The following is a 25076-nucleotide window of genomic DNA, read 5'->3' as shown; positions in this document are numbered from 1 at the left end:
AAAAATTTAGTTGAAACAGTCGACTACATAGCAGCATGCATAAGCTGAAATCGAGCAACTCAAGAGTGATCAAGGGCTCTGTTTAGTACAGAAATAGTGGCCTTACTCACAAAAGGAAAATGGTCACAGTAAGTGAAATGACTGAGTTTGGGATAATGACAGCAATTGTAAAAAAAAACCCATGACAGTGACAATAGGAAGCTGCTGAACAGTGTTATGGAGCTGAAGTGCCTTTGTTTGAACGTCTGCCAAATCTTATGAACTCTGAAGGGGAATGGACTTTCTCTCCTACTGCTGCTGCCTCACCCCTTAAACTGATTACTTTAGTTGTTAATTCAGCAGTACTCACAAATCAAAAAACTGAAAAGATGCAAAGTTCTCATTCTGCCAACAATGCATGGGTAGAGAGTAGGGGAGTAGAGAAATAACAATATGCAGAAAGAATTAAGGAACTAAAGGAAGAAATGAAATGCAGGTACGCCCTGTTCCCAGAAAATTGCCAAAAACATTTGGTTCTCAACTCATACATATCTACAGCAAAATGCACCTCATGAGAGAACAACAAACATAGCGAAGGAGCATGTACACAGCAGTAACTTTATTGTCACAATGTTGAACAAAATCATATTGGAAAATAAAACTGGAGATATTTTTGCATAAACTTTGTCATTTATGCAACAAATCAAAAAATATTGAACAGCAATTAATATAAAACAAACATAAGTGCGGATCCTAAAATATTTTAGAGATGCAGTCGATGAATTATAAACCTAGTAATTCTATGAATCACAAATGTTAGGCAGATTACACACCATGATAACTTCCTGTACTAACTCATTGCATTACTGAAGTGGTGATTTCCCCTCAACTAGTTTGGATTCAACTATTTCTCTACAAAATATTTTTCCAAAATTTGAAAACCTAAATTTCTAAAATGAGAATACTAACTTAATCTTTAAAAAAGTAGCAGATTTACTGAAGTAACTGTAATGTTATATTCTAATGTAGGGATTCAATGAGTTGAATCTACATTTAAAAGAAATAGCTTCAGAGATTTCTGAACAACTCATATCCAGCTTCAAAAATAAATCTTTTATAAACACAATTTAATAATTTATTAGTTTAATACACACTCACACACACACACACACCCCCCAGATGCCTCTAATTTTGTGGAATTTTTAGGGTAGTGAGGAAAGGGACACTGTTCCACAGTCAAATACTGCATCTAATATTTCATTTTATGTTTAGAATATAAACTTTCCAAAATAAGTAAATGGAAAATATACTGGGAATTTATTTCTCCCTCTTGGTTATAGCAGCACTTGTTCCAAACTAAATAAAGCAGAGAAAAAGGAACTAATCCAGAACTTAATCTCATCAAGTGCACCTTAATGGGTAAGCAGAGTCACAATATTGTTTTCAGTTCTCAAAAGATGCATATAGAGATATATAATTTTAATTTTTGAACCTCAAGCTTAAGCTGTCAACAAAAAAGATGCCCTTTTGTATACAGATTTGGTGATGGTTCCTCAACAGCATTAACAAATTGACACTAACAAAGATAAAATGAAAAGTCCTTGAATTAGAATAGTACCTCTCCTGGCCTCAGGGTACCAAAATGCACTTTTCAGCAAATGAAATACTTTTTCAAGTGTAGTCACTATGTAATGTAAAAAATACGAATCAATTTTCACACAGTTTAAGGTCCCGCAAACAAAACTGGGATAATGATCGGATAATTTAAACTGATTATCATTAAACTGATCGCTACAGTTGATGAAGTACTTTTCAAAAGTGCTTTAAGATATCTGGTGATTGTGAAAAGCAATAAATGCAAGTCTTTTCTTTCCTTAGTGATGGAATAGTGGAGGATAAATATTGGTCAAGGGACAATGGAGAACTCACCTGCTTACCTTCAAAATAGGACTGAGATTCTTTATGGTCAGGATAGCATTTTAGTTTAACAAAATGTCCATAATACAGAGGAGGAATGCTGGATGTCTTGAAACGCATAAAAGTGGATAAATCCCCAGGACCTGATCAGGTATACCCTAGAACTCTGGAAAGCGAGGGAAGTGATTGCTGGGCCCCTTGCTGAGATATTTGTATCATCGATAGTCATAGGTGAGGCATCGGAAGACTGGAGATTGGCTAATGTGGTACCACTGCTTAAGAAAGGCGGTAAGAACACACCAGGGAACTATAGACCAGTGAGCCTGATGTTGGTTGTGGGCGGCAAGCTGTTGGAGGGAATCCTGAGGGACAGGATGTACATGTATTTGGAAAGGCAAGGACTAATTAGGGATAGTCAACATGGCTTTGTGGGTGGGAAATCATGTCTCAAAAGCTTGATTGAGTTTTTTAAAGAAATAACAAAAAGGATTGATGAGGGCAGAGTGGTGAATGTGATCTATATGGACTTCAGTAAGGCAATCAACAAGGTTCCCCATGGGAGACTGGTTAGCAAGGTTAGATCTCACGGAATACAGGAAGAACTAGCCATTTGAATACAGAACTGTCTTGAAGGTGGTCGTGGGAGAGTTGTTTTTCAGACTGAAGTCCTGTGATCAGTGGAGTGCCACAAGGATCAGGGCTGGGTCCACAACTTTTCGTCATTTATATAAATGATTTGGATAGGAGTATAACAGGTGTAGTTAGTAAGTTTGCAGATGACACCAAAATTGGAGATGTAGTGGACAGCAAAGTAGGTTACCTCAGATTACAACAGGATCTTGACCAGATGGGTCAATGGGCTGAGAAGTGGCAGATGGAGTTTAATTCAGATAAATGCGAGGTGTTGCATTTTGGGAAAGCGAATCTTAGCAGGACTTATATACTTAATGGTAAGGTCCTGGGAGTGTTGCTGAACAAAGAGACCTTGGAGTGCAGGTTCATAGCTCCTTGAAAGTGGAGTCGCAGGTAGATAGAATAGTGAAGCAGCATTTGGTATGCTTTCCTTTATTGGTCAGAGTACTGAGTACAGGAGTTGGAAGGTTATGTTGTGGCTGTACAGGACATTGGTTTGGCCACTTTTGAAATATTGCATACATTTCTGGTCTCCTTCCTATCAGAAAGATGTTGTGAAACTTCAAAGGGTTCAGAAAAGATTTACAAGGATGTTGCCAGGTTTGGAGAATTTGAGCTACAGGGAGAGGTTGAATAGGCTGGGGCTGTTTTCCCTGGAGTGTCGGAGGCAGAGCGGTGATCTTATAGAGGTTTATAAGGGCATGAGGGGCATGGATAGGATAAATAGACAAAGTCTCTTCCCTGGGGTGGGGGAGTCCAGAACTAGAGGGTTTTGGTTTATGGTGAGAGGGGAAAGATATAAAAGAGACCCAAAGGGCAACTTTTTCACACAGAGGGAGGTGTGTGCATGGAACGAGCTGGTGGAGGCGAGTACGATTGCAACATTTAAAAGGCATCTGGATGGGTATATGAATAGGAAGGGTTTAGAGGGACTTGGGCCGGGTGCTGGCAGGTAGGACTAGATTGGGTTGGGATATCTGGTCTGCATGGACGAGTTGGACTGAGGGGTCTGTTTCCATGCTGTACATCTCTATGACACAATGTCACCTAAACGGTAGATTTTGGAAACAAAAAAAGCAGCTATCACCTCTTAAATGTGACAAAATATGGTAATGGGCCTGATGACCTCAACAAAATAAGTGTCCAATTAAAATCTAAAAGAAAAACAGACTAGATTTTCTTTTAAATTAAAATGGCACAATTACAAGACAATATGATTTTTAAATTCATAAATTAGTGGAAGGATGGGACAAGGTAAATACAAGCAGATTAGTTTTGTTAGTTAAGGGTCTGAGGGTTGATAAATACCATGATTGAGAAGAGTTTTATTTTAATCTACTTTCTAATCAACTTGTTCAGAGATGTTATTATATACCTCTGGAACAGGTGGGTCTTGAACCTGGGCCTCCTGGTTCATAAGTAGGGATATTACAACTGGAGCCAAAGAGTCCTCTCAAGCTTGTAAAATTCACTTCCAGGATTAATTGTGAAAGCACAAATGATTGGATAAATTGATGAAAGAAGACAGGATAAAGGGAATTGAATAACAGGACTAATACATGTAATTAGAACTAGTTGCTTGCATGGAGAATAAATGCTGACTCTGACTTTGGCTGAGCCAAATGCCTGTTTCGTTTCTTCTGTGTCTCTCTGGGAAATTCTGTGTCATATATACTAGCTTGCACACGACAAAAATAACCTTAATCTGACTTAGCTTGACAATTTTATGGAATGAGAAACTGACGCAAGTGATTTCAGTCGAGAAGGAAGAGCATCTACTATCCTCAGATTATCATGGTAATTAATATTGAAGCCTCATTTAGGACTGATCATTTACACTGCAGTACCATGCTGAGAAAATGTTACTTTGTTGTCATTTCTTTACTAAGATACTGAAATTTAATTTGCTAACTCATTGAGATATAAAAGATCCATATAACAGTATTCAAACAGGTGCACAGGGTTATGCTTCTAAGCAAACTGTTCAGACATATTGAGACATTTCTGGTGCAGCTGGGATTTCATGGAACTATAGAATTCCTACAGTGTGGAAACAGGCCCTTCAGCCCAACAAGTTCACACCAATCCTCAGAAGAACAACCTACCCAGACCCATTCCCGCTTCTACTCTACGTTTACCCAGACTAGTGCAAACTGCACATCCCTCAACAATTTAGCATGGCCAATTCACCTGACCTGCACATCTCTGAATTGTGGGAGGAAACCAGAGCACCCGGAGGAAACCCATACAAACACAGGGACGACGTGCAAACTTCACACAGACAGTCGCCAAATGCTGGAATCAAACCCCAGTTTCTGGTGCTGTGAGGCAGCAGTGCTAACCACTGAGCCACCATGCTGCCCTTAAAATGCTGTGGATCTGGAGTCGCATTTAGACCAGAATGGTTAATGATGGCAGATTTCCTTCCTGAAAAAAAAGGACATTACTGAACCAGATACGTTTTTTTTAAAATGACTATAGATGATAGTCACATAGTTACACTACCGAGCCTAGATTCAATTCCAGATTATATTAAATGAATTTAAATTCCACAGCTGCGTTGCTGTGATTTGAGCCATTTCCCAAGAGCATTAGCTTAGGACTCTGGATCGCTAGGCCAATGACATCTCCATGTTAGCCAATTTTGTAAACAGCTCCTTTAATTTAAATTACAAATCATATAATCTGGAGTTGAAGCTGGACTCAATAATTTGACCATGTATCTATCATCTATAGTTCTTTTAACTCTTTCTCCTTACAAAAAACCTTAATCTAACCATTAACAACAATCCCATCTCCAAAGTTCTGAGAAGTGTTGATTTCCACATTCATTCCCATTTTTCTCATCTCCATACTGGATTCCCTCAAGGCAGCTCAAGATCACAAATGACTCCTGTGACTGTGAAAAAGGCAAAATGTTTCTTAACCTGTCTTCAACCACTGAAAGAATTTACCACATGATCCTCATAAAACATTTCTCCACTGACACCCAGCTGGGTGGGTCTGTTCTTAGCTGGTTCCATTCTTACCTATCTGAACATAGTCAAAAGAATCACTTGCCTACTCTTCCAGATTACACAACAATACATCCAATGCCTCCTCCCACTAAAAATCTCTCCTTGCCCCCATTATTTCTCATTTGTGCTTCCTGTAACCTGATCTAAAGGAACAGCATAGCTTTTACACATATGCTAACAACATCACCATTTCTCAATGACTTAGAGATGCCGGTGTTGACTGTGGTGTATAAAGTTAAAAATCACACAGCACCAGGTCATAGTCCAACAGGCTTAATTGGAAGCACTAGCTTTTGGAGCGCTGCTTTTTCATCAGGTGATTTTGGAGTACACAATTGTAAGACACAATTTATAGCAAACGTTTAGAGTGTGATATTACTGAAATTATACATCAAAAATACCTTGATTGTTTGTTTAGTCTCTTGTCTGTTAGAATGACCATGATAGTTCACTTCTTTCATATATAAATGACAAAACATTTTTAAAAAGTTACATTCTCAGGTTAACTGTAACATTGGTGTCAGCCTAGATAAGATGTTGAAGGTGTTAACTCCCATGTTCTGTTGTCTGTGCCATAATGTTTAGACTGATTGTAATGTAAAAAGGGAATTAACAGAGTCTTACATGGATTCATGCAATTTTTGAGCAAAGTAGAACGTAACTCTGCAAATTCACCCCACAAACGTATATACATGAGAGAGAGAGAGAGAGAGAAACTGTTAGAGTGTATGTCTCTGTAGGAGTGTACATGTTTGTGTGTGTGTACATGTGTGTGTGTACGCGCGTGCGTGCGTGCATACACGTGCGTGCCTGTGCGCACCCATGCGTATAGTGCAATGGTGGTCACCTGTAGCGGGACATGAACCCAAGGTCCTGGTTGAGGCCCTCCCTATGGGTACCAAACTTAGTTATCAGCCTCTGCTCGGCCACTTTTCGCTGCTGCCTGTCCCAAAGTTGGCCTTGGAGGATAATCACCCGAAGGTCCGAGGTCGAATGCCCTGGACCACTGAAGTGTTCTCCACTGGGAGGGAACACTCTTGTCTGTTGATTGTTGTTCGATGCCCATTCATCTGTTGCCGTTGCCTCTGCTTAGTTTCACCAATATACCATGCATCAGGGCATACTTGCCTGCAGAGTATGAGATAGACAACGTTCATAGTGGGAGATTTCCCCACGCATAATGGCTGTATTCATGTCAACACTCTGACACGTCTTGCAGCGCCTACCTTGACAGGGTTGCATGGAGTTGTCCTGAAAGCCGGGCAGTTTGCAATGAACAATGATCTGTTTGAGGTTTGGTGGTTGTTTAAAGGCAAGCAGTGGAGGTGTGGGGAAAGTATTGGTGAGGTACTCACCTTCATTGATAATGTGTTGCAGGTCGCAAAGAACATGGCGTAATTTTTCGGTCATGCTTCACTATTGTTAAAATTATCAGACTGCTTATCTGACCGAGTATTGAATGAACTGAAATTTCTAATTAAATGCTGGGAAGACTGAAGCCATTGTCCTTCACTCTTTGAACTTTTTTCCCTATTATCCTATCTCACTCCTCGGCAACTCTAAAACAAAGCAAGACTGTTTGCAATTACAGTGTCATGTTTGATCTAAGATCAGCTTCTATCTTCATATTTGTGCCATCTACAAGACAGCTTATTTTCAACTCTAATATCTCCCATCCCTCAGCTCATCTACTACAGACTCTTGATTTTTTTTATTTTTTAAGACTAGACCACAGCAACACCCTGCTAGCTAGATGACCACATTCTACCCGTTGTAAACTTGAGATCATCCAAAACTCTGTTGCCCATGACTTAACAAGCACTTTCCATTCCCCATCACTATTGCTTAACTAGGGATCAAAGTCAATTAGCAAGGTTTTGATTTTCAAAACATTTATCCTTGTTTTCAAATCCCACCAAGGCCTTTTCCTTCCCAACTTGAAGCTCCTCCACCTACTCAATCCTCCAAGATATCAGCTTTTATGTACACTGGGCTCTTGTGCATCCCCAATGTTACTGATCCAATTAATGGTCATTTATTCGTTCACCAGGTCCCTGAGCTGTGGAGTACTGTTCCTAGACCCCTCTGCCTCACTTTCCCCCCTCAAGACACTCCTTTAAACCTCCCTTTTTGACCAAACATTTGGTTATCTGAGGGCAAAAGTGATTACTGTAGATGCTGGAGATGAGAGTCAAGATTAGAGTGGTGCTGGCAAAGCACAGCAGGTCAGGCAGCATCCAAGCAGCAGTAAAATCAATGATGTTTTGGGCGGGAGCTCTTCATCAGGAATCTCTGAAGGGCTCCTGCCCGAAACGTCTATTTGCCAGCTCCTCGGATGCTGCCTGACCTGCTGTGCTTTTCCAGTACCACTCTAATCCTGATTTGGTTATCTGACCCAAGGTTTCCTTACTTCACTGTCATAGTTAACTCCTGCAAAGTGCCTTGGGACGTTTTGTTGCATTAAAGTCAATACGACATAGAAGCAGAAATTAGGCCATCCAGTCCATCAAGTCTTCTTTGCCAATCAATCATGGCTGATAAGTTTCTTAACCCAATTCTCCCGCTTTTTCCCCATAATCTTTGATCCCCTTGATAGTCCAGAACCTATATACCTCTGTATTAAATATACTCAATGACCTGGCTTTCACAGTCTTCTGTGGCAATGAATTCTGTATATTCACCACTCTCTAGCTGAATAAGTTTCTCCTCATCTTTGTTCTAAAGGGATTTCCCGTTACCATAAAGCTATGCCCTCAGGTCCTAGTCTCTCCTGCTAATGGAAACATCTTTCCAGCATCCACTCGATCCAGGCCGTTCATCATCTTGTAAGTTTCAATTAGATCCACCCTCATCCTTCTCTATTCCATCGAGTATAGACACAGAGCCTGCAAATGTTTCTCATATGTTAAGACTTTAATTCCTGGGATCATTCACATGAACCTTCTCCAGGGCCAGTACATTCTTTGAGGTATCAGGCCCAAAATTGCTCACAATACTTTAAATGTAATCTGACCAGTGCTTGATAAAGCCCCAGAAGTACATCCCTGCTTCTGCATCCCAGTCCTCTTGAAACAAATACGAACAGTGCATTTGCCTTCCCAATTACCAGGTCAATCTACAAGTTTACCTTAAAGAGAATCCTGAACTAGGACTCCCAAGTCCCTTTGCACTTCAGATTTCTGATCTCCCATATTTCTGATCTTCCTCAATCTCTGATTTAGTAAATAGGCTATGCCTCTTGTTACGACATGGGGTAAACCCCTCTGCAATTTAAAACCAATAACAAAGAAAACATTTATCCCATGCAGTAATATGTGAAAAATCAACAGACCAAGAATTAAAGTAAAAATTAACAGCTTTATTTCTTAAAATATAACAGCTATTTACAACTCCTTTCTCTCACCTATCTTTTACCTTCCCTTCTATACTACTAGTCCGATAAAACTCCCCATTAAGACTTATAAAATAAAACCCCTCCCAAAACCAGGCAGCTTTCAGTTGTTCTCGGTATTCCTGTCTTCTCTTCTTCAGGTTACGGATCGATAAAGGTACCTTTAAGAGAGCTATTTTTCAGGCAATCTTTTCATGCTGGTAGCTTAGCGAGATTTGAGATTTGTAGCTCAGGTTGAGGTTGTGGATATAGGTTTGCTCACTGAGCTGCAAGGTTCATTTCCAGATGTTTCGTCACCATACTAGGTAACATCCTTAGTGGGCCTCCAGACTAAGCACTATTGATAATTCCTGCTTTCTATTCACAAGTTTGGGTTTCTTTGGGTTGGTGATGTCATTTCCTTTCTTTTTCTCACGGGGTGTAGATGAGGTCTAACTCGATGTGTTTGTTGATAGTGCTCCGGTTGGAATGCCATGCTTCTAGGAATTCTCGTGTGTCTCTCTGTTTGGCTTGTCCTACAATGGAGGTGTTGACCCAGTCAAAGTGGTGACGTTCCTCATCTGTATGGAAGGATACTAGCGAGAGAGGGTCACCATTTCGACTGGGACAACACATCCATTCTACGACAAGCCAAACAGAGACACGCACAAGAATTCCTAGAAACCTGGCATTCCAACCAGAACTCTTATCAACAAACACATTGAGTTAGACCCCATCTACCACCCCCTGAGAGAAAAAACAGGATATGGCATCACCACAGGAAATTACATCACCAAAGGAAATGTCCAACACCAACCCAAAGAAACCCAAACATATCAACAGACAGTAGGAATTATCAACAGTGCTTCGCACGGAGGCCCACTGAAGATGTTACCTAGTAGGGTGACGAAACAGCTGGAAATGTACCTTCTAGCTCAGCGAACACTCCTACATCCATGCTGGTAGCTTGGCAGTTTTCTTCTCAACTGATCAAATTTCCCCCAGTCTTATACCCCCAAAGCATCGGATTGTGTCATTGGTTTTTAAGATTGTCAATATTATCAATTCAAACTTGATTGGAATTTGGTATTTTCGGCGTTTAGTTTAAACAGATTGGCTGAATTCAAAATTGTTTTTGTCTCATAGTAATTCAGCCAGTGTTATATGTTCTGAAGCTCAGGTTACACTATAAAATCCCTAGCACTCTATGTGCTTGCCAAGTCCTTCACTCTCAAAGATACATTACACTTCTACACTTTCATCACACGATTCTTCCCTTTGGTAGGGAAGCATGACCTCACACTTTCCCTACTTCAGCCTCCCAGCCTCTTCAATGCTACTTGCCCTTCTATCTATACAGAAAGGACAGAAAGGGAGGCAAGCAAGGAGAGGGAGTGGCATTTTTGATAAGGGATAGCATTTCAGCTATACCAAGGGAGGTTATTCCCGGAAATACATCCAGGGAAGTTATTTGTGTAGAACTGAAAAATAAGAAAGGGATGATCACCTTATTGGAATTGTATTATACACCTGCTAACAGTCAGCAGGAAATTGAGAAACAAATTTGTAAGGAGACCTCTGTTATCCGTAAGAATAATAGGGTAGTTATGGTAGGGTGCATTAGTGTTTACTGTGGAGAAGGACATGGAAGGTATAGAATGTAGGGAAATAGATGGTGACATCTTGAAGAATGTCCATATTACAGAGGAGGAATGCTAGATGTCTTGAAACACAAAAGTAAATAAATGCCCAGGTGGATGAGGTGGACCCCTGAACTCTGTGGGAAGTTAGGGAAGTGAATCCTGGACCTGTGACCACTGGAATGCCACAAGGATCAGTGCTGAGTCCACTACTTTTTGTCATTTATATAAATGATTTAGATGTGAGCATAAGAGGTACAGTTAGTAAGTTTGCAGATGACACCAAAATTGGAGATGTAGTGGACAGTGAAGAGGGTTACTTCAGATTACAACAGGAACTTGACCAGATGGGTCAATGGGCTGAGGATGCTAGATGCAGTTTAATTTACATAAACATGAGGTACTACAATTTGGAAAGGCAAATCTTAGCAGGACTTATACACTTAAATGGTAAGGTCTTAGGGAGTGTTGCTGAACAAAGAGACCTTGGAGTACAGGTTCATAGCTCCTTGAAAGTAGAGTTGCAGGTAGATAGGATAGTGAACGCGGCATTTCGTATGCTTTCCTTTATTGGGCAGACTATTGAGTATAGGAGTTGGGAAGTCATGTTGCAGCTGAACGGAACATTGATTAGGCCACTGTTGGAATATTGCGTGCAATTCTGGTCTCCTTCCTATCGGAAGGATGTTGTGAAACTTGAAAGGGTTCAGCAAAGATTTACAAGGATGTTGCCAGGGTTGGAGTGTTGCCCCTTTGCCACCTCAGTTGAAACAAAATGCTCAGGGACACAGTACAGTTTTACCTCCTTCATCTTTAATCTGGACCCCGGAGGGAATGAGAATGATTGCCCATGTGCACAGAGACATGAATTCTCAGTCTTCTGTGGAACAGCATTTTCTTAAGGAATTATATAGTCACTTACAGGGAGGAGCATCCAGCTAAGGCAACACACACAGGGTTTGGGTGACCATTACAGTCAGTGAGTGTCAATAGCAAAGATTAATGCATCTGGTGTTACACAATTAATGCTCTTAACCTTGTTAACTGGCTTCACATAATTAATACTTTTCACCTTCCTATCTGACTTTACATACTGAATTCTTCCAATGTTAAATGGTTCTACATAATGAAAGCTGTTCCACCTGGTTAACCTTTGCCTCCAGCATCCCATTGTTAACTGCAAGTTCTTATCTGATCTAAGTTATGCTCAGCTGAACCAGTTATTTCACAAAACTCAGAACTTAACTCTTTCCCTACCTGCTTATACCCTATACACATTCTCAGAGGGATTTGAGTCATAGGTTCAATAAGCTGGGGCTGTTTTCTCTGGAGTCGGAGGCTGAGGGGTGACCTTATAGAGGTTATAAAATCATGAGGGACGTGGATAGGATAAATAGACAAAGTCTTTCCCCTGGAGTGGTGGGGGGAGAAAAAAAAAATCCAGAACAGAGGGCACAGGTTTAGGGTGAAAGGGTAAAAAATATCAAAGACACCTACGGGTCAACTTTGTTTACACAGAGGGTGGTACGTGTATGGAATGAGCTGCGAGAGAGGAAGTGATGGAAGCTGGTACAATTGCAACATTTAACAAGCATCTGGATGGTAACAGGTTGTTGACGGAGGTGAAAGAGGAAATAGCTGGGGTCCTGACAGGGATATCTTTGTAGCATTCTTAAACATAGGTGAGGTGCCAGAGGACTGGAGGGTTGCTTATGTTGTCCCCCTGTACAAGAAGGGTAGTAGGGATAGTCCAGGTAACTACAGACCAGTGAGCCTGGTGTCAGTGGTGGGAAAGTTGCTGGAGAAGGTACTGAGGGATAAATTCTATTTATATTTGGAAAAGAATGGGCTTATCAGTGATAGGCAACATGGTTTTGTGCGGGGAGATCGTGCCTTACCAACTTAGAGTTCTTCGAGGAAGTGACCAAGTTGCTAGAAGAAGGAAGGGCTGTTGATGTCATATGTATGGACTTTAGTAAGGCATTTGATAAGGTTGCCCATGGTAAACGAATGGAGAAAGTGAAATCACATGGTGTGCAGGGTGTTTTAGCTAGGTGGATAAAGAACTAGTTGAGCAACAGCAGACAGAGTATTAATTGAAGGGAGTTTCTCAAAATGGAGAAAGGTGACCAGTGGTGTTCTACAGGGATCACTGCTGGGGCCACTGTTGTTTGTGATATACATAAATGATCTGGAAGAGGGCAATGTTGGTATGATCAGCAAGTTTGCAGATGACAAGAAGATTGGTGGAGTCGCAGAAAGCATAAGGAACTGTCAAAGAATACAAGAGAATATAGACAGACTGGAGATTTGGCAGAGAAGTGGAAAATGAAGTTCTATCCAGGCAAATAGGAGGTGAAACATTTTGGCAAGTCTAATTCTAAAACGAATTATACAGTAAACGGAAGACCCTTGGGAAAAGTTGATGAGCAGAGAGATCTGGGAGTGCAGGTCCATTGTACCCTGAAGGTTGTTGCACAGGTGATAGAGTGGTCGAGAAGGCATATGGTACACTTGCCTTCATCGGACAGGATACTGAGTATGAGAGCTGGCAGGTCATGTTAAAATTGTACAAGACATTGGTTCGGCCACATTTAGAATACTGTGTACAGTTCTGGTCGCCACATTACCAAAAGGATGTGGACGCTGTGGAGAGGGTGCAGAGAAGGTTTACGAGGATGTTGCCTGGTATGGAAGGTGCTAGTTATGAAGACAGGTTGAATAGGTTAGATTTGTTTTCATTTCATTAGGAAAAAGGAGATTGAGGGGGGGACACCTGATTGAGGTCTACAAAATCATGAAGGGTATAGACAGGGTAGATAGAGGTAAGCTTTAACGCAGGATGAAGGATTCAATAACGAGAAGTCACGCTATCAAGGTGAGGGGTGAAAAGTTTAAGGGTGATATACTCAACAAGTATTTTACACAGAGGGTGGTGGGTGTCTGGAACGTGTTGCCAGCAGAGGTAGTAGAGGCAGGCATGGTAGATTCATTTAAGATGCGTCAGGCCAGATGCATGAGTAGGTGGGGAGCAGAGGGATACAGCTACTTAGGAATTGGGCGGCAGGTTTAGACAGTAGATTTGGCTTGGCTCAGGCTTGGAGGGCTGACGGGCCTGTTCCTGGGCTGTTACTTTTCTTTCTTCTTTTTTGTTCATCTAGATCATTAAATGTATAAAATGAAAAGTTGTGGTCCCAGGTTTTAAGTTAAATAAGTTTTATTTTAAATAAATATTTTTATTAGAAACATTTTCAAATCTTTTACAAAACATCTACATACAAAAAAGAATACCAAAGTACAGAAAGATAGAGGCAGTACAGCAATGTCATATTACAATACTATTAATAATGAACTACCTAGTATTTTACCAGAACAAAATGAATCTACTTAACTTAAACTAAACTAAACTACAAACAAATTAAGTAAAACTTAAATTAAATTGAATTAAAATTAACTTCAACTAAATTACATCACACTACTTTATTCTATTTCACTCATCATACCTCCACTGAGGCCCTCATCCCTGAGAGCACCAGTATTCTTTACCCCAGTCTCACCCTCCCAGGGCCCATGGGTGCCCAGACTGATTCCCACTGCCCTAATTCATATTATTGATAGGTCTGCGTCAATATATTTCAGAAAGGGCCTCCACACCTTGTAAAATTGCTCCATTTTGTGGTGCACCATATTTGTGAGGTAGTCTTGGTGAAGATGCTCCATTACCAGCCTACTCGATCCCGTAAGACCTTGTGGGTTTTCCAACATCCAATTCATTAAAATGTTTTTCCTCGCACAGTGGTAAGAATGCTACACACAATCTCTTCAGTGTTCCCCCAGAGAGGGCACATTTGGCAACCCCAGAAGTAGTACCGGATCCACTTGAATTTCCATCTCCAGGATGTCCTTCAACTCCCTCACTATAGCACACCAGTATCTGTGGATCTTACAACATGACCAATAACAGAGTGCAAGAGTGCCTATACTAATTTTACATTTGGGACACCCTGGTGACACTCCTCTCTGGCACCATATGAGCCCTGTGTAAATTCTTCAATTGCATGGTCTGCACTTTGTTACAGATTGAAATTTTCCTTACATTTTTCCATATATCTTTCCATACCTCCAATGAGAATTCTCTCCTAGCTCTCGATTCCACATCCTAGAGAGTCCCTCCACGTCCCATAAGGCACATCCCTTCTGTAAATGATACAAAGTACTAATCACACTTTTCTCCATGTTTGATTTGTAAAAGAGAGCCAGGAGTGTGGTCTTCCGTCTGTACATACAGAGGAACCTCGATTATCCGAATATTGGATTATCCTAAAGAAATCTCGACTTCCCGAAAGAAACATTAGGTCAAAAACGTGTTTCCAACAGTGATCGCGTCTTTTGTTTACAGTGGTTAAACAGGCACACAGTCTCCAAATGACTGACCTCCCACCCTCTCTATCTCTTTCCCCCCCACCCCCCACACTTTCCCTGGAGTTCTACAGAGGGGTGTCCCCTAAACCACAGCATCCCCCCCAACCCCCTTCCCCAGATAACCTGACCAACATTGTCTTGTACAGGGCAGAGGTGGAACCTGTCAAAACGTTGCAATAAAAAGTTGTGTGGGGCTGTTTGTGCGCACGCTGTTTGGAGACTTACCCCACAAAGGCAAGAGGAGCAGTCTTATTGTTGGTGTCCAGTCCAGCTGCCCCGGAAAGGGGCGGGGGGCAGTGCTGGATGGAGATGGGAAGGTGGGCAGGGGCAGTGTTGGACAGTTGGGGGGAGGGGGGCACGGGCTTTGGGCGGAGTCTCATGCGCTGTGCGCTTCTGCAGTTTCCTAAATGGGGAGCAGACTTTAAAAACTCTGAGCCCCAAAGGAAAGGCATTTAACTGATTAACCGAATAATCGATTATCTGAAGAAAATTGTGTCCGCCCATCTTGTTCAGATAATCGAGGTTCCCCTGTAATCCCTTATCTGCAAGTACCGGAAAATGTCCCTATTAGACAATCCATATTTCTGACTTAGCTGGCTAAATGACATCAAGACCTCCCCCCTTAAATAAATCTCCCAGACAAGAGATTCCCTTATTCTCCCATGACAAAAAGCCTGAGTCCATTGCTCCAGGTTTAAATCCTTGGGCTCCCATTAACGGAGTAAATGGCGATGTCTTAAGCCAATTGGCCTCGTCTTGCCTCATTATCCTCCAGGCTTTCAATGTATTTAAAACAATTGGACTCTTACAGTGTTCGGTCATGGATTTCATCTTATCCATAAATAATAGATTAACTAGGGGACATCTCGACTGCAAGGCTTCAACGTCAAGCCAAAATCGACTCCAACCACCCCCCCCCCCCACACAGTCACCAACACAAGCTAACAGGGTGCTTATTTGATATCTCTTAAAAGTCTGGAAGACCCACCCTTCCCTCACCCCTGCAAAAGCTACAATTTGGTAAATTTAATTAGGGGGCGCCTGTGACACGAAATAAAAGACCCTCGCCTTGAGCCTCCATAATACTTGTCTGGGTAGCAACAACAGGACTATTCTCATGGGGGACAACAGGCAAGGAAGAACATTCATTTTAATCAGGGCTATTCGGCCTAACCATGATAACGGTAATCCCTCCCACCACTGCAAATTCGTTTTTTTCCTCTCCAGTGCTTGTACATATATTTAGCTTTATAGAGCTGGTGGAAGACAGGGGTAATAAAAATTTCCAAATACAAAAAAAATGTTTTAATGACAATCTAAACGGGAACTGCATTTCATCAGGCACCTCCACTAGATCGCCCACTGGCATGACTTCAGATTTTGTAAAGTTGATCCTGTAGCCCAAAAAAACTGCCAAAGAAATTGCTTGAATCAATTGAGGAATGAATTCCTCTGGATTGGTCAAGAAGTAAAGGACGGTGGTTAGCAGTGCTGCCTCACAGGCCAGAAACCCGGGTTCAATTCCCACCTCAGGCAACTGTCTGTGTGGAGTTTGCGTGCGTTTCCTCCCACAGTCCAAAAATGTGCAGGCTAGGTGAATTAGCCATGCTAAATTGCCCATAGTGTTAGGTGACGGGGTAAATGTAGGGGGAAGTGGTCTGGGTGGGTTGCTATTCGGAGGGTCGGTGTGGACTTGTTGGGCCAAAGGGCCGGTTTTCACACTGCAAGTAATCTAATCTATCATCATCAGCATATAGAGTGACCTTATGCTCCCTCATTCCCACCCTTGACACCAGTACTTCAGGATCCCTCCTGATAGCCTCAGCTAACTGCTCAATGGCCAAGGTAAATAACAGCATTGACAGAGGACACCCCTGTCGACTATCCCTCCCAATATTAAAGTTACCTTAGTGCAGTTTGTGATGACTGCTGCTTTAGGATCATTATACAATACCACCACCCATCTGGAAAAGGCTCCCCCCAGACTAAAGCACTCGAGGACCCCAAACAGGTTTGGGGTCTATTCTATCCAGTCAAATGCCTTTTCTGGGTCTGGGGAGACTACCAAACCCAGGATCAATCTTTGCTGGCATACCTGCACTATATTCAGTACCCTCCTGATATTGATGGAGGAGCTACGACCCTTGACAAAACCAGTCTGATCAACTTTCATAATCTAGGGCAACACCTTTTCCAACCTCAGGGCCAGCATCTTGGATAGAATTTTAAAATCTACATTCAACAGTGAAATTGGTCTGTATGAAGCACACTCTCCAGGATCTTTCCCCTTCTTTAAAATGAGGGTGATATTAGCCTCCCTAAGAGGGGATGGCAGACAATCCTGTTCATATGAATAGCTATACATCCCCAGAGGTGGCTCAACCAACACATTTATGAATTCCTTAAAGAATTCACTTGAGATTCCATCTGGCCTTGGTGCTTTGCCATCATGGAGATGCTTTATTGCTTCCTGCACTTTCTGAATCGTCATAGGTGCAGTCAACAGGGAAACCTGTTCCATGTTTATACTGGGGAGGTCCAGGTTCTCAAAAAAGGGCTGCATTCTCGCTGCACAGTGTTTGCCTCCCTCTGTCTGCAAAGTATTCCCTAAATCTAACATTGATCTTCTTCAACTCACAGGTAACCATGCCAGCCTTCTCTTTAACAGACATAATAGTATTTTTCTTTCCAGCCAGATAGATATCTGGCAGATCTCCAAATTAAAACTTTTTTTGTCAGCCATGTGTGCAATGAGTCGAGAGCCGCCCGGAGGGCTGTGACCCTGGTTGTACCAGAGTTGATATCCCAGAAGGCTCTGAACCCTAGCTTATGATGTACTCAATGAATTTGCTATCCCTTAATAGGGATGGGTCCATGCACCAGTGTTGTGCATCCATTCCAACACCCTTGATTTTAACATGCATGGTCCGAGACAGCTATATTCCCAATTTTGCATGCCAATGTTCTGTCAGAACAATGAGATGTTTTTTATGCCATGTCAATTCGCGTATGGCACTTGTGTGGGTTGGAATAGAAAGTAAAGTCTCTTCCATTAGGACGAAAGTGCCTCCATACATCCACTAATTCCAATTTCTCACACATGTCCACCAACTGCTTAGATTGCACAGGCGTACCTGCTGGGCACCTTGACACCAGGTCAACCTCGAGAGCTATTAGGCGATTAAAATGCCCTCCTATGATTGTGCTGCACACCCCAAGACTCGTGAATTTAGTGACTGTATCAACTAGAAATTTAAGAGGGTGCGCCTGGGGGCAATACATTCAGGATGCCATTCTCTTTCCCATGTATTAGAGCTTTAAGAATGATGAACCATCCATGTTTGGCTTTAATTTGCTCAGTTATCTGGAAAGGGAGGTTCCTTCTTAATAAAACCCTGTCATAATCCCCCTGCTGCAGTTTCAGATGTTCCTTATCAGTTAAATGCATCCCTTGCAGCAGGGCGATGTCTACCCTTTCCTTCCTAATGCTTCACAGCACCTTCCTTCCTTTAATGGGGAATGGCTCCCTTTTACATTCCAGGTGCACTACCTGAACAAATCACTAGCCATGATCGTCCAGGGCAGCCGTCGTATCCCAAGAGGAGGACATTTAACTGAGGTGCAGTGAGCGACAAAGACATTAATTCTATGAAGTCTAAAATAAACTACTCCTCTAAAAACTACTACAACTAAAAAACTAACCACTACATTTAACTTAAGCAAACACCCAAATAACCCACAATTCACAAGCGATCTCCCATCATGCCAATAGGGGGCACTCCTCCCAATCCTCGTTACCATCCCAACTCCCTCTAGTTGAGGCCGTGCCCTAGCACCAGACAATTCACAGATAAATAAAACCTGTTATTTACATTCTGAGAGTTAACAATGGATGCCCATCTCCACCCACTTTTACTCATCTTAACCACAGGTACAGCCACCCCCAATCCAAAAACAAAAGGACAGCAATAAAAAAACCAGAAAATACCCAACCAACCAAATTACGAAATAATTCTGATTTAACATTGAGGCAATACATATAAAGCCAATAACAAAAAAAGGGATCAAGCAGAAAAGGAGCAATAAAAAATAAAAATACAAAAACCCATACCATTGTCCCTAATAATGCTCCCTCCACCCTGACCCAAGAACTCAAAGTTCTTCGCCTTTGCTGCAGAATCAAATTATATACAACACCTCCATAAGCAAAACGCAACAGAGCCAGATATCTCAAAGATTATTGAATGTTCAGATCCCTTAATTTTCTCTTAACTTCATCAAATGCCCTTCTCTTCTTAATTATGGCTCCTGAGAAATCCTGAAAAAAAATTATTCTTGAGCTTTAGTGCATTAAAGCCTATGAATCTCTTCCCAATCTTCTTGCTGTTTCAATCACTGTTTTTCTTTATGATGCAGGAGTCGCACTGGGACTGCGTGAGTCCCACCTGGACCTTTGCATTGCAATCTGGTGGGCCTGTGACACACTCAACAGGCCGACTCCAACTCAGGCCCCAGGAACTTCGGGAGCTACCTCTCCATGAAGTCAATGAGGTCTTAGCCTTCCTCGCGTCCCCGAAGACCCACAAGCTGTAAGTTTTTTCTTCTGTTTTGCTTTCCAGATAGTTCACTTGCTTTTGAAGGAGCCGAACTGGTCTTCCAGTGTTTATTTGGAGTACTGTGTGCAGTTCTGGTCGCCTCATTTTAGGAAAGATGTGGAAGCTTTGGAGAGAGTGCAGAGAAGATTTACCAGGATGTTGCCTGGAATGGAGAATAGGTCGTACAAGGATAGGTTGAGAGTGCTAGGCCTTTTCTCATTGGAACTGCGAAAGGATGAGGGGTGACTTGATAGAGGTTGATAAGATGATCAGAGGAATAGATAGAGTATACAGTCAGAAACTTTTTCCCCAGGTACAGAGTGTTACAAGAGGACATAAATTTAAGGTGAAGGGTGGAAGGTATGCGGGGAGGAGTGGGGGGGGAATGTCTTTACCTAGAGAGTGGTGGGGGTATGGAATGCGCTGTCTGTGGGAGTGGCAGAGTCAGAATCATTGGCGACCTTTAAGCGGCAATTGGATAGGTACATGGATGGGTGCTTAAGCTAGGACAAATGTTCGACACAACATCGTGGGCCGAAGGGCCTGTTCTGTGCTGTATTGTTCGATGTTCTATGTTCAGATCCTTCCTCCAGAGACCGCCATCACAGTCTCCAATGTGCGGTCCTCTCTTCCACTGCCTCTACTCTTCGGTCCAACAATTGAATTTCCTGCTCATGCTTTTTCAGCATGGCAGATAGTGGTTCCACTGCTTCTTCAACCTTTTCTCCATGTTTGACCAACTCAGAGTAACTGCTGCTGCCCCATTAAATCCAAAGGGACCACCCCAGGAGTTTGAGCAATGGCTGCAACACCCCCAATGCAGCAGGGGGGTGTCCTGCCAGCTGCACTCCTTTCGGCCTCTTGCTTTTGTCTTCATTCGGGTCTTAAAGTTGTCACACCATAATTTTAGCAGCTCCAGATGTTCAGTAAATTTATATCAGCAATTTTTTTCCTAGGAGTGGTTAACAAAGGGGGGATAAAAGGTCGACCTTGCCAGGGGGTATGGCACAGAGTCCAGCACAGCAGACCACTCAGACTGCCGCCATCTTTGATCCCCCACAGTGTTGTGGTTAATGCAAAAAAAGGTATGAAAGAGAAAGATCAAAGTCAAGGAAAAGGAAGGACAGAAACACTTCTGTTCTGGGGAGAAGGATGAAATAAAGATAAGAATTTGAGAATAAAGAGCTTGCTCATGAATACCATAAAGGAAAAAAAGAAAAATTAGACTATTTTGGTGTGGATGATAGCTTAAAATTTAGGGAATCATTGAATCCCTATAGCACAGAAAGACAACATTCAGCCTCGTGATTGCATTGACCTTCCAAAGAGCATCCCAGCCAGACCCATCCTCCCACCCTATCCTCGTGACCCTACATTTACCCTAACTACCATAGCCGAGCATCCCTGGATGGTACAGAGCAATTTTACCATGGCCAATCCACTTAACCTACACATCTTTGGACTGTGGGCGGAAATTAGGCACCTGGCAGAAACCCACACAGACACAGGAGGAATCTGCAAACTCCACACAGAGAAAGTCAATCAAGGCTAGAATTGAACCTGGGACCCTGGCGCTATGATACTGGGAAGTAATTCACATGAAACAAAAACGTACTGGATATCAAATAAGTATCAAATCGGTCAATGGTGCCATCTGTATCTGATGTTATGCCCTAAGAAGGTCACTTTTGCCTTTGCAAATTCTGTTTTTTGCCAAGTTTATGACCAATGTTGCCTTCCATAGTCTCTCAAAAAACTCTGACAAATGCTCCATATGATCTTTTCATGAATGGCTAAAGAGCACTAAATCATCTATGTAGACAGACAGCACAAATAATCAATCCTGCAACAACTCCACTGTAGAGTTTCTAATTCTAAAACTCTGTTCATAATCCTCTGAAAAGTGGCTGGCATATTTTTCATTCCAAAGGGCATTACCTTAAATTGATATAGCCCATTTGGGCCTTCAAAAGCAGAAACTTCTTTTGCTTTCTCCAATAAAGATACTTGCCAATAGCCACGAAGTAAGTCCAACTTTGTGATGTAAGTGGCTTGTCCTACTTTTTCCACATCAATCCTCCAGCCTTGGAATTGGGTAAGTCAGATTTAGTTACAGCATTGACCTTCCGATAATCAATGCAGAATCGTTCAGTACCATCTGGTTTGGGAACCAATACGATCAACAAACTCCACTTCTTTTGACTTGTCTCTATGGTCTTCTTACAGCATCGCTTCCACGTCCTTCTGAACCTGCACTGTTTTGAGGGGATTAAGCTGATAGGGGTGTTGTTTTATTGGAACTGCATTCCCTACATCAACCCCATGTACTCCAGCATTCGTCACCTCCACAGGTCCTCATAGCACTGTAACAAGTGTTTCATGCCAGTTCTCTGGACCTGGGTCAGATAGCTCACTACCCTATCACACTTCTGAAAGACTTCCTCATTAGCAATTTATTTTGAGGCACATCACAATTAAAATCATCTGGATTTGATTCTTCACTCCGAATGGCAGTAAAAAATATGTTTCTCTGGTTCCCTTTCCCTGACATAGTAAGGTTTCAGTGTGTTCACATGACACACCAAATTTTTTTTTCCCTATGGCATCTTTACCAGATACTTCACCCAACTTAACTTTTTCTCAATTGGATAGGGACCACTAAACCTTGTTTTGAAGGGATCTCCTACCACTGGTAACAGCACCAACACTTTGTCTCCACGGGCAAATGCATGAATTTCTTATCTGCTTCATAAGGTGCTGTGCCACCTCCAAATATTGTTTAGCTGATTCACTTACTGTTTAATCTTTCTCTCACCTCATACAAAATTTGCTAGCACTCCTGGATTCCATGCGATCTAACCTTCCAGAGCAACCTACCACACGGAAACTTATCAAAGGCCTTACTGAAATCCATATAGTCTACGTCTACTGCCCCACCCTTATCAACCTACCTGGTCACTTCATCGAATAACCCTAACAAATTTGTGAGGCATGATCTCCAATTCACAAAACCATGCTGACTACTCCTAATCAAACCCTGACTTTCCAAATGCATGATTATCTTAACCCTCAGAATCTTCAAGTAACTTACCAACCACAGGTGTTAAGCTTACTGGTCAATAGTTTCCAAACTCTTCTTTGCAGCCCTTCTTGAATAATGGCACAACATTTTCTAACCTCCAGTCTTCCAGGACCTCACCCATGGCTAACAACCATGCAAAAATATCAGCCAAAGCCCTCACAAATTCCTCTGTAGCCTCTTGCAGCGCTCTCAGATATATCTGGTCAGGACCAGGAGATTTATCCACCTTCATTCATTGTAATACATCCAGCACCTCCTCTACTGTGATGTGGACTGTCCAAGATATCACCACTAACTTTGCCAAGTTTCCAAGTCTTCATGTCTTTCCCATGGTAAGCACAGGAGAAGTATTCATTGAAAACCATGTTCATCTCCTGCGGTTCTACAACATGCGTCAACTTCAGTCCTTAAGGAGCCCTATTCTCTCCCTAGTTATTCTTTTCCCTTTAATATACTTAAAAATATTTCTTTGTATTCACCCTAATCTTCTCAGCCAAGTTTATCTCATGCCCCCTTTTTTCACTCCTGATTGCCTTCTTCAATAAACTCCTGCATTTGAAGAAGCTTTTACACGCATTATAATTGATTGTCTAGGTCCCTCCCTAAAACCAAATGTGGGGACCAGTACTTGCTAACCGTAATGGATATGCCGACCAGGTTTCCAGAATCAATTCCATTATGAAATGTCAAGGCAAAAAAAGGTTGTGGAAGAGTTGCTTGCTTTCTTTATCCATTATGGATTACCAAGGGAGATTTGGTCAGACCAAAGATCCAGTTTTACTGCCAAGTTATTTAAGGAGATCATGGACAGTTTTGGCATCAAATATTTAATATTCCTGAATCCCAGGGAGTATCGGAAAGGTGTTGTCAGACATAAAGACCACGTTGAGAGCGTATTGCCAGGATAACCCAAATGATCAAGATAAAGGCGTCCTATTTATTTTGTTTGCTCTCAGAGATGCTCCAAATGAATAAAATTGGCTTGATAGTCAGAAGCAAAGGGCAATAATAGTGGAAGGATGTTTGTTGGACTGGAGGCCTGTGACTAGTGCAGTGTCTCGGGGTCAGTGCTGGGCCCATCACTGTTGGTTATCTATATCAATGATTTGGATGAGAATGTACAAGGCATAATTAATAAGTTTGCTGATGACACTAAAATAGGCGGTATCGTGGAGAGTGAGGAAGATTATCAGAAATTGCAGCAAGACCTTGATTAGCTGAGGATGTGGGCTGAGAAATGGAAAATGGAGTTTAATATAGAAAAGTAAGGTCTTGCATTTTGGATAGTTAAGTCAAGGTAGGAGTTTCATGGTGAATGGTAGGGCCTTAAGGAGTCTAGTGGAACTAAAGGGACTTGGAGTTCAGGTTCACGGTTCTCTGAAAGTGGAGTCACAGGTAGACAAAGCAGTGAAGGAGGCCTTTGGCAGAGTGGCCTTCATCAGTCAGAGCACAGAGTACAGAAGTTGGGAAGTTATGTTGCAATCATACAGGATGTAGATGAGGCCACACTTGGAGTATTCTGTTCATTTTCAGTCACCTTGCTGTTGGAAGGATGTTGCCTGGACTCAAGGGTCTGAGTTATAGGGAGAATCATTGAATAGAATTCCTACAGCGTGTAAACAGGCCCTTCGGCCCAAGTAGTCCACACTGACCCTCCAAAGAGTAACCATCCAGACCCATTCCCCTACCTTATTATCCTACATTTATCTCGACTAATGCACCTAACCTACACATCCCTGAACATTATGGGCAATTTAGCATGGCCAATTCACTTAACCTGCACATCTTTGGATTCTGGAAGGAAATCCATGCAGATACAGGGAGAATGTGCAAACTCCACACAGACGGTCATCCGAGGCTAGAACCGAACTAGGGTCCCTCACGCCATGAGGCAGCAATGCTAATCACTGAGCCACCATGCCGAAGAGGTTGAACAAGCTCGGACATTTTTATTTAGAGCACAGGAGACTGAGGGGGGCCTTAGGAGGTGTAGAAGATCATGAGAGGCATGGATAGGGTGAATGCACTCAGTCTTTTTCCCAGGGTTGGGGAAATCGAGGACTAGAGGGCATCAGTTTAAGATACGAGGGGAAAGAATAAAAGGGAAAAGAGCAAAAGGGAACCGGAGGGGCAACTTTTCTTAAATGCAGAAGGTGGTATGCAGCAAGTGGAATGAGCTGCAGAAGAGGTTGAGGTGGGTTCATTAACAACATTTAAAAGGCATTTGGACAAATTCATTGATCGGATAGGGGTTGATGGATATGGATATGGGAAATGAGGTTAGGGCGAACGGTCATTTTGGTTAACATGGACCAATTTGGGCTAAAGGGCCTGTCTCCGTGCTGTGGGACTCTGACTCTACAGGCAAAAGCACTGGTTTTATCACTGCCTGCAGATTTCCTACCATCTACCATATAGACA

At 42.1% G+C, this 25076-nt stretch overlaps 1 protein-coding gene across 6 annotated transcripts in view; it reads right to left on the bottom strand.

The window, feature by feature from the left end:
• Positions 1 to 25076, bottom strand: part of bmpr1aa (bone morphogenetic protein receptor, type IAa) — a 261621-nt gene that overhangs the window by 226682 nt on the left and 9863 nt on the right. The window contains exons 2-3 of one of the 6 annotated variants that reach the window (XM_072583060.1): positions 14677 to 14753; positions 8674 to 8809 (exon numbers count right to left, since the gene is read on the bottom strand). The exons of 3 other annotated variants lie outside the window; for them this stretch is intronic. The gene's annotated coding sequence lies outside the window, so the exon portion shown is untranslated. The remainder of the gene's footprint in view (positions 1 to 8673; positions 8810 to 14676; positions 14754 to 25076) is intronic. 2 more of the 6 variants (XM_072583059.1, XM_072583062.1) reach the window with 2 other exon arrangements.

Source organism: Chiloscyllium punctatum, chromosome 13 (genome assembly GCF_047496795.1).
Source record: "Chiloscyllium punctatum isolate Juve2018m chromosome 13, sChiPun1.3, whole genome shotgun sequence".
In the NCBI taxonomy this organism is placed as follows: Eukaryota; Metazoa; Chordata; class Chondrichthyes; order Orectolobiformes; family Hemiscylliidae; genus Chiloscyllium; species Chiloscyllium punctatum.
The sequence above is the reverse complement of the archived record's forward strand: the minus strand, read 5'-3'. Positions and strand labels throughout refer to the sequence as shown.